This window comes from Pipistrellus hanaki (assembly GCF_964339955.1).
Source record: "Pipistrellus hanaki genome assembly, chromosome: 11".
Lineage (NCBI taxonomy): Eukaryota > Metazoa > Chordata > Mammalia > Chiroptera > Vespertilionidae > Pipistrellus > Pipistrellus hanaki.
In genome coordinates, this window is record NC_140513.1 from 40,075,707 (window position 1) to 40,087,839 (window position 12,133).

General features: G+C 49.2%; 1 protein-coding gene and 1 long non-coding RNA gene across 2 annotated transcripts in view; one reads left to right on the forward strand and one right to left on the reverse strand.

Annotated features, from left to right (window-relative positions):
• The window catches only part of PIP5K1B (phosphatidylinositol-4-phosphate 5-kinase type 1 beta), a 280,318-nt gene extending 277,656 nt beyond the window's left edge, over positions 1–2,662 (reverse strand). Inside the window, exon 1 of the mRNA XM_084899520.1 lies at positions 2,183–2,662. The gene's annotated coding sequence lies outside the window, so the exon portion shown is untranslated. The remainder of the gene's footprint in view (positions 1–2,182) is intronic.
• A 162-nt stretch (positions 2,663–2,824) lies between these two features.
• Positions 2,825–9,504, forward strand: LOC311630500. The gene is made up of 4 exons (XR_014796385.1): positions 2,825–3,257; positions 4,486–4,535; positions 5,584–7,058; positions 7,298–9,504. It is a non-coding gene; the product is annotated as an uncharacterized lncRNA (long non-coding RNA).
• Positions 9,505–12,133: the final 2,629 nt, after the last annotated feature.

Genomic DNA, 12,133 nt, shown 5'->3' on the forward strand with positions numbered 1-12,133 from the left:
TAAAGCCCTTTCTCCCCCTCCCCCATAGAAAACGATAGCACTGGATGACAAACACACTGATAAGCATTATAGAATGCTAACACTAGAAAGAGAAGGAAAATTCAATACAGGCCTCATGTTTTATATGTGGGGACTGAAGGCTCAGAGGTGCTATGATTTGGCCCAGGTCATACAGACAAACATGGTGCCAGAACTAAAACCCAGGTCACCAGCAGGCCCGTGTCACAGTCCCTAGGGTACTGCACCATCTGTGATGTGTCCTAACAACTATCGGTAGTGGAACAACGGCATAACCCACAAAGCAATGGGAGCTCAGAGTTCTAGCCTTGCAAACTTCACTGGATTAGACATGAAACCATGGACAACCCCCACACCCTTCTAAGCCTCCTCATCTGTCAAGTGTGAACGGTAATTCACATAGAGACTGTGCAGACCAAAACAGAAGCAGAAGCTCGGACCACTGTGAAGAATGTCACACAAGCGCAAAACCAGCACTGGCTGGCGAGAGTGGAGGTCGTGTGGGTATCTTAGAAAACCTTGCTGTGACTCCACTTCCAGTCACTGGTTACCTTGTGAAGACCCCGTATGTGGGAGCCCTACATTCCTCCTACGTGGTTAACAGTCTTTGCCCTGCTTGTCTCAGGAGGGGTCAGAATTACAAGAGAACACTGAAAAGCAATTGTAAGTAGTACGGCACTGATGCACACATAAGGTGTTATTATTAAATCCCTCTAGCCTTCATCTGGACAAAAATGCGCCACCGTCCAATCATTCCGTTCTTAATAGTTTCTTTCTTAAGTGAGACATCATGATCCATCAGTCTCAGACTTACCAGCTTTCCCATCAGTCCTTCAGTCTCTACTCACATTACTACAAACAGAGCCGTTTCCCGCAGCTCCAGACCCTGTCGGATGCTTACTCAACTGGCATGAAGTGGGATGAGAAAGGATTTTTGCCCGGAGGCTTCCTTTCAGCTGGAAATGCTCCGACAAAAGCTTCCATGAACACTGCGCTACTTCACATGAGAGAGGTAGCGAAACCAACCCTTCCACTTTCCTCCACTGGCCTGCGGAACGCCAGCCTTCCCAGAGAACCAAAGAGAAGCCGGAGAGGCCACAGGGATTCCCCAAACCTCCCCTCCGCAGAACTGACCAGGGCACGGCCTCTCCTTCGCAGTCTCACTCATCCAAAGGCCCAACGCGTCCGATCCCCAAGAATCAGTCACCCAGTAGCTCGGGCCTCCAGCAGACTGAGACTGTCACAGAAACGCGGGGAGGGAGAGGGGCACAGCATTTTTGGTCTGCAACCCTCTGCTGCTCATAGAAAGCATCAGAATAACTCAACATTTCTTTGCTGAGAGCCCTGATACCATAATATAAGATGAGAGAACTCATCAGCCTACTCCAACAACTTCTCCGGAGCAGGTTTCTATCCAACCAACCACGCTGGGCAAATGAGACAGGTAAACTGTGGGGGAGGGAGGGAAGGATAAGAAATGACAACAGGCTCATTTGCATAGATGAGCGATAAGCAGACATTTGTTGTCTTCAGTTCTGGCAACTCCTGGCACCGGCTGGCAAATCAAACCCGGTCATTCTCCCTCTGTGTGGCCCCCACACGCTCACCTGCTCCCCCACGCCCCCCGCCCCAGCTGTTGGGGCAGTGGACGGGGCCGGGGAGAGACTGGGGGGAGAGAAGCCGAGGAAACGCGTTCGTCTGGTGCAGCATTTCGGCTGGAACCGAACCGCACCTGTTCAATCCGGCTCCAATACCAGAACGGCGACTTGAAAGCCCCCCTCTTTGGAGATCCCCGGGCGCCTACCAAGTTCGCCGCTCGTTAGGGCGGTGGGGGATGCCTCCTGCTACTGCCAAACTCAGCTCGTTATCCCCCAAAAGGGACGACGCTCCGCTTAAGGGCACCCAGAATGGTCCCCGGGTGTCACCGCAGCCCCGTGTCAGGGGGGTGGCTGGCGGGTGGGCACCCTCGGGGCGCGCACGCGGCCGTGGACCCCGCGGAAGGAAGATCCCGCTCCGGTGGCCACGCGCACCGCCTCCCCCTTCCCCCCGGCACCGCGCGGACCAAGCGGGAGCGCAGAGAGATCGTCCGAGGCTCAGAGTCCCCGACCCCGAGCGCCGGAGGAGGGTCCGGGGAGGAGGGGCCGCGGACGCGCAGGAAACTTACCTCCCTCGGGCAGCATTCGGGCGCCTCCGCTGTCCAGACCAGTTGCGCCACAGTCTGCAAGTTATCTGGGTGGTGTTGTTGTTGCTTTTCCCCGGCGCAGGGAGAGCAGTGAGGGCGAGGGGCGCCGAGGGGCCGGGGGTCGGCGGGCCGGGGGCGGGGCCGGGGCGCCGCGCGGGGAGCTCGCAGGTGCGGGGCCCGGGCCGCGGGGCCACACTCGCCCCGGACGCGCCTCGGCGGCGGGGGCGCGCGGCTGCAAGTGTGCAATGCGCGCGCGCCGCGGCGGGTGTGTGTCCCCGCTTTCCCCTTCCTCCCCGCCGGTCGGTCCTTTGGTCAAGACTCGGCAGCGAGCGGACACCACAGCCCCGGCCTCTCGGAGCAGCTCCGCTGCCCTGCGCAAAGCCTCGCCGCCGCCGCGCACCCCCAGCCGGGTCCGGAGAGCAGAGCGGCGGCGCCCCGGGCTGGGGCGCAGGTCCCGGCGCAGGACGCGCCCGAGTCGGAGCCGGGCGCGGAGCGAGCGAGCGAGTCGCGCGGTGACTGCCGCCGCGGCTCCGGGAGGCTGCAGGCCCCGCCCGCCGGCCGCCCTGGCTCTTCCCCTTTTCTCTCCACCCCCTCGCTCCATCCCGCACGCCCTGCAGGGAAACCAGACCGGTTTGCAGCGGCTGCGGCGGCGGGAGCCTCCGCCGCAGTCCGATTGGGTGCCCGAGTGCTTTCCTAGGGACGCGGCTCTCTCTGTCCCGGGTGCCCAGGCCGGGGTGCCCAGGCCGGAGAGCAGGGGCAGCAGAGCCCCTGGGTTTGGCCGATCCCTCCAAGTCCCCAGAGTTAGCCGGGGGGAACCTCCCGGGGGCTTCCCGGTGCTGCGTCCGGGCTCAGCAGGCTGCTTGGGATGGGACTCTCCCCCCCCACCACGCCCCGTCCCCACACCCCCCCCCCTCCCCGCCTCACCCTGCAACTCTGCAACACCTTGTCTCCTAACCGCTGGACTCGGCTTGGAAGGGACAGGCTGGGATTCCAAGGCGACGCTGTCTCCCCTCCTCAGGACAGCAGGTGTTCCCAGGAAATAAGACCTACTTCTCAGGTAGGGAAGAGTTGGCGAGGGGGGGCCCGCGGAGAGAAGGCTGGAGGGGCACACAGCGTCTATGGGCTGTGTTGGGGTTGGGGACCAAATCGGACTGAGAGCGCTGAGTGAGCAAGGGGCACTTGCGTGCTCACCTGCTGTCAGTGTGGCTACAGAAAGGGCAGGTCTAAAGAACTCTTCTAGGGACAAAATGCCGTCATGGCAGCTGTAGCTAAAGGTACTCAACAGGAACCGAAAAGGTAGCGGATCTCTCTCCCAGATGAACCGAAAGCAAGGGGGTAATTCTAACCCTCGTTACTTCCTTCCACTTTCCTCTTGCGTGGCGTGGCTCACGTTGGAGCATCGTCCCCCTGCGGGTCGCAGGTTCGATTCTGGTCAGGACACAAGCCCAGGGTTGTGGGTTCGATTCCCATCGGGCTCGTGAGGGGGGCAAAGGATCATCTGTGTTCTCTTTTACATCACACCAACGCTTCTCTCTCCCTCTCCCTTCCTCTCTAAAACAACAACTACAACCCACTGATGGAAAACGTGGGGTGGGTACAGTCTACCCGAGGAAGACCCAACAATTCATAGTCCTTATTGTCAAAATCACTGACTTGGTGAGCTACCATGACTTTCTGTTTAAAAGGATACTCCCCAAATTCTCAGCAAATGAAACCCTTTTTTTCAGTTCTGAAATCTTCTTATACTTTCTCCCTCCCCCTGTCCCCCCCAACACACATTGAGGAAGTGTGTTACTGTTTAATGTCAGCTCAGAATGGAGATCAATAATTCCTTGGCAACACAAACAACCCACATGCTTAGACTTTTGCCAGCTTACTTCTTCCAGATGTGTCTGGCATTTTAGGGCATCGCTTGGTGAGGACCTGTAAAGTGTGTCTGGCTTTATCCTGGCATCCTAAACCCTCACAGCTCAGAGCAGCCACACACTTCTATCCAGGAGGTCTGATTTTGCAGAAGAGAAAATGAACACCCAGAGATAGTCAGTGACTTAAGGGCCAAAACCCAGGTTCCTTGGTTCCCAGTTCTTGAACAGGAAATAAACACTGGAATTAATAAAGTTCAATGAGGAGTCGATAGAGGGGGCAGTGGAGGGAAGAGGAACAGGTCTAAAGAACCTTCATGGGCCTGGTGTGAAGCACTGGGTAGGGGGCAGCAGACACCGCTGGAAGCAGCAGGAGGCGGGGCTCGGGAATGGTAATCCCAGTCTCCCCTTCTTTCCCCTCAGGCTCTGCCCTGAAATCCCAGGAGGGGAAAATGAATCTGCTTCCCAGAGAGGTAAGTGAAAAGGCAACTCGGTTCTCAATATCTGCTGGGAATGCAGGAGAGGTGAACACAGGTAAAATTAAATTTAAATCGCAGTGGATCAGAGATGGCCACACACATTATATACAAACACACACATACGTGTGCACACATGCATGTGGGCACACAGCCCTTGTTTCCCATGAAGAGCCTGAGTGATCCCTTGCTGTAAAGCACAGAAGCCAACAGCCTTCAGTTTCCAGAGAGACGCCACAAGGCAGACCGACCACTGGCTACTTCGAGCACTTAACTCTGTTGAACAGATTCTAAACGGCTATACCAAGAGTCTTAAAAATCATCAGTACGGCGCATTAATTCATGGAACAAGGAACCACACAGTGTGAAACCTGATAGTTCTTCCCTATTCTTTCTAAATCTATTAACAAGAATTTGGGAAAGTCACCCTGATTGGAAGTAAATCAAGATCAATATCACTAGCTGTAATGACTTGGCAAGAAAATCTGGGAACATTTTAACAATCAGAAAATGCTCACCTAATTGTTTTTACTTAATTTCAAGTATAATTTCTCCAATGTTTCCAGATCTTAGTCCAAAGTCTTAATAATGCTACACAATACTCCCCGAGAAGGAATAAGCATAGAATCCTGGTACTAGATTTGATAGCATTAATGCCCCTAAGTAATGCCCTCCTTTATCCAGGTCCTTTTCCTCTGACTTTGTAGCCCCTTTATGCTGTGAACATAAAACTATGTGTTGTGTTTTTTTTGTGTGTGTGTGTGTTTTTGTTGTTGTTTTTTTTTAAAGTCCAGCCCGGCCAGCAGGGCTCAGTTGTTAAGCAATGACCTATGAACTAGGTGGTCACTGTTCCATTCCCGGTCAGGGCATATGCCTAGGTTGCAGGTTGTGTGGGGTGTGCAGAAGGCAGCTGATCAATGATTCTCTCTCATCATTGATGTTTCTCTCTCTCCTTCTCCCTTCCTCTCTAAAATCAATAAAAATATATTTTAAAAAGAGAGAAATTCCTTTTAAAAAAAATGTGTATTTCTGCTCCTGTTCTTAGAATCCTGCCATCTCCATGAGAACAAGCCCATTGGCAGATGAAAGGCCCCATGGGGCAGAGCTGCGTCATCACTGCTGAGGCCATCCTTGACCAGACAGCCCTTAGGTGACTGCAGAGGTACAAGCAAGCCCAAAGGAGATCGGCCAGGCTTGGTCCACATCAGCAGACACGCCCACCAACGGATATATTCACCGGAAGTAATACATGGATACTATGTTATGTCACCACTTCAGTTATCTATTGCTGCATTAACAACCACCCCAAGACTAGTAGCCAAAACCACCACCATTTACTATTTTTTCATAATTCTGTGAGTCAGCTGAACTCAGCTGGGCATTGGCCGGAGTCACTCACTTGGCACCTGAGCAGGAAGGTCTGAGAAGTCTTCATTCACACGTCAGGCAACTCAGTCCGCCGCCACATGACCTCTGCCTCTCCAGGTCACTAGGTTGGGCTTCCTTCCAGCACGTGGTCCTTTCTTCTAGGTGGACAGACTTCCTACCTGGAAGCTGGCTTCCAGGGAGGCACTGGGCACTGCCAGTCTTCTTAAGGACCGAGCTTGAGAGTTCTAGAACACCCACTTCATTCTATTGGACAAAGCAGTCACAAGACCCACCAGACTTAGGAGGAGAGGAAAGAGACTCACACTTTTGGTTTGAGGGGAAGCATGTATGTATAAAAATAAAAGGGCCCTGTCTCACCTGCTAAGTTTTTTTGGGGGGTGGTTATACCCTTTTTAGCTAAATTTTTCTAAGCTATGGGATTTTGGGCTAGTTATAAAACTTTCCTGGACCTTTCAATGAAGTGAGGGAGGTTGAGTTTGCATATTTAACTTTTTCTTTAGTGACGTCTCAAGGGCAAACCAAAGTCCCATAAGTATCCAGAAAGGAGTTGCTAGAGGGAATTTTGCAGCATTGGTCAACTATGGGTGCTTCTAGTAGGTCACCTATATCTGTTCTTCAACTAGACACAGTCCTCAAGAATCCACATGAAAGGCATGCCTTGTGTTGGGTCCAAGCAGCTTGGGTGGTGGGAGAAGGAGCAGGGGCCAGGCAGCCCAGGCTCCAAAAGACTCAGGGCCCGCCTTGGCCCTCAGGCACCCAGCAAGCACCCCCCAGCAGCCACCCTCCCCGAGAGGATGGCCAGCACCACACCACGGAGGGCGCGTGAAGAGATCCATGGGTTGTCAGCTATACCTGCTCCTGCAAAAGTGGAAATGAAGAGAAAAAAAATTTTTTAAAGGCAACAGGAAAGGATAAATCTGCAGATAAAAAAGTACAAACAAAGGGAATAGGGGAGCAAAGGGAAAACAAACTGAAGTGGCCGACCAAGAACTTAAAGATCTACCTGCGGAAAATGGAGAAACTAAAAACAAGAATCCAGCCTCGGATGTCGCAGCAGAGAAAAAAGCCCAGTCTGATTAGTATCATATTAATAATACTAATTATAAGACATATAATACCATGCCGAGACCGGTTTGGCTCAATGGATAGAGCGTTGGCTTGGGGACTGAAAGGTCCCGGGTTCGATTTCGGTCAGGGGCATGTACCTTGGTTGCGGGCATATCCCAGTAGGGGGTGTGCAAGAGGCAGCTGATCGATGACTCTCTCTCATAGATGTTTCTAACTCTCTATCTCTCTCCCTTCCTCTCTGTACAAAATCAATAAAAAAAAAAATATTAAAAAAAAAGACATATAATACCATGACTTATCAGTGGTTCTTGTCTCCCTTCCTATGCAATCCAGAGGAATATTTTTATCAACTATTTTGTAGTGTAAATGCTTTTTTAAAAGAGGAAATAATTTGCTGATTGCTTATTTATTTGTTTGTTTGTTTATTTATTTATTTATTTATTTTTGTACAACCAGAAAATAGTGGGATGTTGAATATGGGAGGCTTTATCTTAACATTCCATAATTGGGGGTCATTTCTATATCCTATCATACAAAGCATACTAAATGACAATATGGCATCCATTGTGTATTTCATGTGTCTTGAACATTTTAAATTACTTCTGTTCCCATGTTTTTGGTAGTTTTGTTTCCTAAGGAAAACCCCTCCTCGACCTTGGCTCTCCTTGTCAGAATTTTGTGCATCTGTAACAGCTCTGGTGCTGCAGTCCAGTTTCCCTGGTAACTTCGTTAATGTGAAAGACTGAACGTTTCATCAAGTAGCATATATGATATTACTTTGCAAATTAGTGGGACTTTGATGTTATAGCATATCAACGTTTGAAGATATAGGCACTTGGTACTCCATTAAGGAAAATTAGCCTCCACATTTTAAGCTGAAAATTCACTGGAATAACTGTTTATAAAAAAAATCGCAACTATGTAACCTTTAAGTTTTTGGTACATATGCTAAGAATTATGTACAAATTGAAATGTCTGTGTATTTATGCTCAAAACAATTGATAAAATGTCAATTAAGAAAGAAAAAAAAAGGCATGCATTGCCTCCACAGATGTGAAACAGAAGGAGAGTCTGCCTTCTCCACAGCCCCTGAATGACCACCTTCCATCACACTGTTTTCTCTTTCTGGAAACTTGATTTCCAAGCAGACATGAAAAGCCACTGCTCAGCTGCCTCCCCTGAATACCTCGTGAACCCCTATATATATATACCTGAAATGAGATGCTCATTTCAGAGGACTCTGTGTCCTCTGATTTCAGTTTTGCTCTTTAGGTTAGCAAGGCTTGAAACCCTCATCCTACTGCCTTCCTTCTTTTTCCCTGTACCATCTTCCTTTCTGCTAGCTTTTCTTTTCTTTTCTGCTGCATCTTTTCTTTCTTAATCCTTTAAAGAAGAAGAAGAAGGAGGAGAAGGAGAAGGAGAAGGAGAAGAAGAATAATTGAGAGAGAGACAGAGAGAGGTCAATGAGAGCAATACATCGATTGGCTACCTCCTACATAGCCCACTCTGGGGACCAAGCCCACAATCAGGGCATGTGCTCTGACCAGGAATTGAACTGGGGACTTCTTGATTTATGGGTTGATGCTCAACCACTGAGCCACACCAGCTGGGCTCTCTTAATCCTATTCATTTCTTTGTTCCACCTTCCTCTCAGGATTGGAAAGAGCACTGAGCTAGGAGTGCTAAGACCTGTTTTTCCACCGCACCTCTGTCTCTGCACCAGTGAAGTCTGTATTCTCTCTCAGCTTCAGAGTCCTCTGATTCAGATTCTTATTTATATCATGAGGGTGTTTGATGAGATGCATTGAAGAGTCATAAACCTAACAGACAATGACTCTTACAACCCCCTTTCAACACATACAGTAGTAAAACTTGGAGGAGGTGGAATATTAAGGCCTCAGAACTCCTTAGAAGAGGTGTGCATGAATCTCAGACTTTCTCAAATAATTCCCAATACCTAAGTACTGTTTTGCTAAGTTATTCATTTTCAGTTAGAAAACATGCAATTCTGCCAGCAACAAGCCCCACTTAACTCATCATCCTTTGTCCAGAGGTTGGTGTCATTCTAGCTCTCAAGACTAGCTCATTCAGCCAGAAACTAGGACATCTAGATGCCCAATGTTAGGCATTCCACTCTGACCCCAATAATGTTCTCCAATATACCTGGTAATCCAGCTACAAAAATATGAAAAAAGAACTTTTAAAAAGGGTTTCCCTAACAAATTCACCAAAATATAAAATTATATGCATTGAGATAATTATGTGAAAAAATGCACATGAACAACTCCTGAAATTAAAGTTCTTATGGAAGGGTGGGGAAATTCTAGGATTTAAAAACATTTCAATGTCGTGTTGTTTTTACACTTATTAATGTATATGCTATTAAAACTTCTAATTTCCACTAGCCTACACAATGGTTTCTGTTGAGTTCAGTTAGTCCTTTACTCTTGACCTTTTTTTTTTTCTTGTTAGAAACAATCTCGCATACCTTTTCCAGCTGAATTTTTACTTTGCCCAGAAATTATTTTAAAAAACAATATAAACTTAATAGTGTTTGATTTGAAGAATGAAGAAGAAATGAGAGAATATCAGAACAGAAGGGGAAAAAGCAGAGAATTGTTAGTATAGCACAGAGAACCAAGGTTTATTTCAGAAAGCGTCCTACAGACACTAACATGTAGACACACAATCTTTATATCAAGTCTGACCTTGGGTGTTAAGGAACCCGAAAGTCAAGGCCTTCCTATGAGAGAAAGCACCCGCCGCGCCCCCCCCCCCTCCCCGTTTTGTTTGGAGGGGCCGTTTTTAAAGCTCAAGGTAGGTGAAGAAGGCAGAAATGAGTCAGCAATGTTCCTCAAGTCAAAAACTGCAAAATCTATTGCAACTATTATACCCTGGGGAACAGTGTGTGGAGACAACCTAAAGTCACAGAAACAAGCTGTGGAACCAGGGGCAAAACCCCAGGCCGCCATGTATCCCCTGGAGCAGAAGAGGGTCAGCCGAATCTGCTCTGGACTCATCATGACTCAGCATGGTTGTGCCACGAGACGCTCTTCTTTGTTCTAATATGTGAAGTACTCAGTTATCTTCTTCCTCTTTAAAACATTAAAATAATTTCTTATCGATGGTGAATACATTTGACATCAGACGGGCCGCCATAAAAGAGAAACAGATCTAGAAAGAATACCAAGAAACAAAGGAATCTATGGGGAAGGCTGGGAAAGAAGAAAATGAATTCAGTAAAGACACTCAAGTTTCCTCAAGAGAGGCAACAGCCGTCCACTCAGGACATCTGGGCGGCTGATGCCTGCCTGTCACCATTGGGGAAGGGCTCAGGTGCTGGCGGGGAGCGGGATGAGTTCTGCTCTGGCTGAGGCACAGCTCCCAGGGCCCCGATGTGGAGTTTCTCCGCGTTGCTAGCTGAAGGGAGGGGGTGCGCACGGGCCAAGGGCACAGGACTTGTAGAAGAGAACTGGACGCTGACTTGAATCGTCCAGTGGAGTCCTTTGAAGCTTTCCCAAGTCCTCCGGGACCCCTCCACCTGTGCACGCCCCTGAAAGACAGCGCCGACCTGTGCTTTCGCTTCTCCCAACGTTTTGGGACTTTCCTGGACTTGAAACCATTTAGGTAGAACCTTCCTAGCAAGCCTCTCCTCTTGGTGACACTTGCATTTCTCTGCTTTCCTGGCCAAACAGGGCTCTCATTTTGCCAACGCTCTGGAGACATTGTCCACCCTCTGGCCCAGCAACCTAGAAGAGTTTGCTGGGGTTGCGGGTAGAAAAAGGAAATAAGCAAACGGATGTAACATATAACCCTCAATCCTCAGTGAATTGAGACAATAAAGGTTCATCTCTTATTCGACATGGTTTGGCGAGAGGGTTGACTTCAGGCGGTCATTCGGGGACGCTGGCTCCTCCCATCTGTGGCGCCATTGTTTTCACATTTGGCCTCCAAAATCCCTGCTGAACTGGAAGGAAGCAAAAAATGTAAGATGCTTGGTATGGACGTGGCAAATATCACCTCCACCTACGTTCCACTGGCCAGAGCTCAGCCATGGCCCCAGCTGACCACAGGGAGTCCGGAGATGCATGTATAATAGCTGTGCCAGGGAAGGAGGGGAGAGCCCAGGTGTGGTGTCAATGTATTCTCTGCCTGATGTCTACACTGAAGACAAGTCATCCGAGGTTTGTTCTTGAACAGCTCTGATTGGAGACTCAGGAGGGAACGTCTTCAGGGGTCAGGCTATTCTCCTGAACTTGTATCTGGGTGTTTCCTCCAGAATTTCGGCCTCTCGTGTGTGTGTGTGTGTGTGTGTGTGTGTGTGTGTGTGTGTGTGTGGCGTTCTGGATGGCACTGCTGTCTTGCAAGTATCTGTGGACATACAAGAAAACATAAGGAGTCAACTGCCTATATTGTTAGAAAACTGAACATTTGAGGCAAGTGGAAAAAGAGGGGTCTTCCGAGCCTCTGCCATCAGGAGAGCGCCACTGCCTCCATCATCCTGGGAGGAGACAGAATCCCCGCAACCAGCTTCTGCTGCCACTAGACACTCTGGAGCCTTTGGGGGTGGGAGAGAGAAACGTAAGTCCAAGCTCCACCTGCACACCCTGTCCTGAAGGCACAGGTGATCTCAGAGAAAGGGTTATAACGAGGGAAAGAAAAAAAGGGCGAGTGAGCAAGAGGCATGTAGTTTTTTCCTAGCACAAATACCCTATAAGGAAAATATAGCAGTTGGGGTTACTGAGGGGATTTACAGACATTTTAACCAAAAAGACAAAGCCACACCACGAAGATGGTAAGTTAGGAATGTTGGAGAATTGCCCATTTTTTTTTCTTACTGCGTAAGACTCTGCTCTGTCTTTTTCTGTGTAAGGGGTGGGGTGGGGTGGGGTGGGATGGAGTAGGGTGGGGGGAGAAGCAATGGACCAGGCTACATCCTCTCCACGTTGTACTGTCTCTCCTTGGCTTGTGTTTTCCATTGGCTGTGGACATTGTGTATATGTGTGTGTAACCTAATATTTTCCCTTACTTTTAAAGTAGTGAGTGTAAGAGAGAAGCCCTCTATTGTGACCATTCTGCACACAGCGGTATTTCCAGAGACTTTAAGAAGAAATGGTTTAAGAGGTTTGTTTCATATG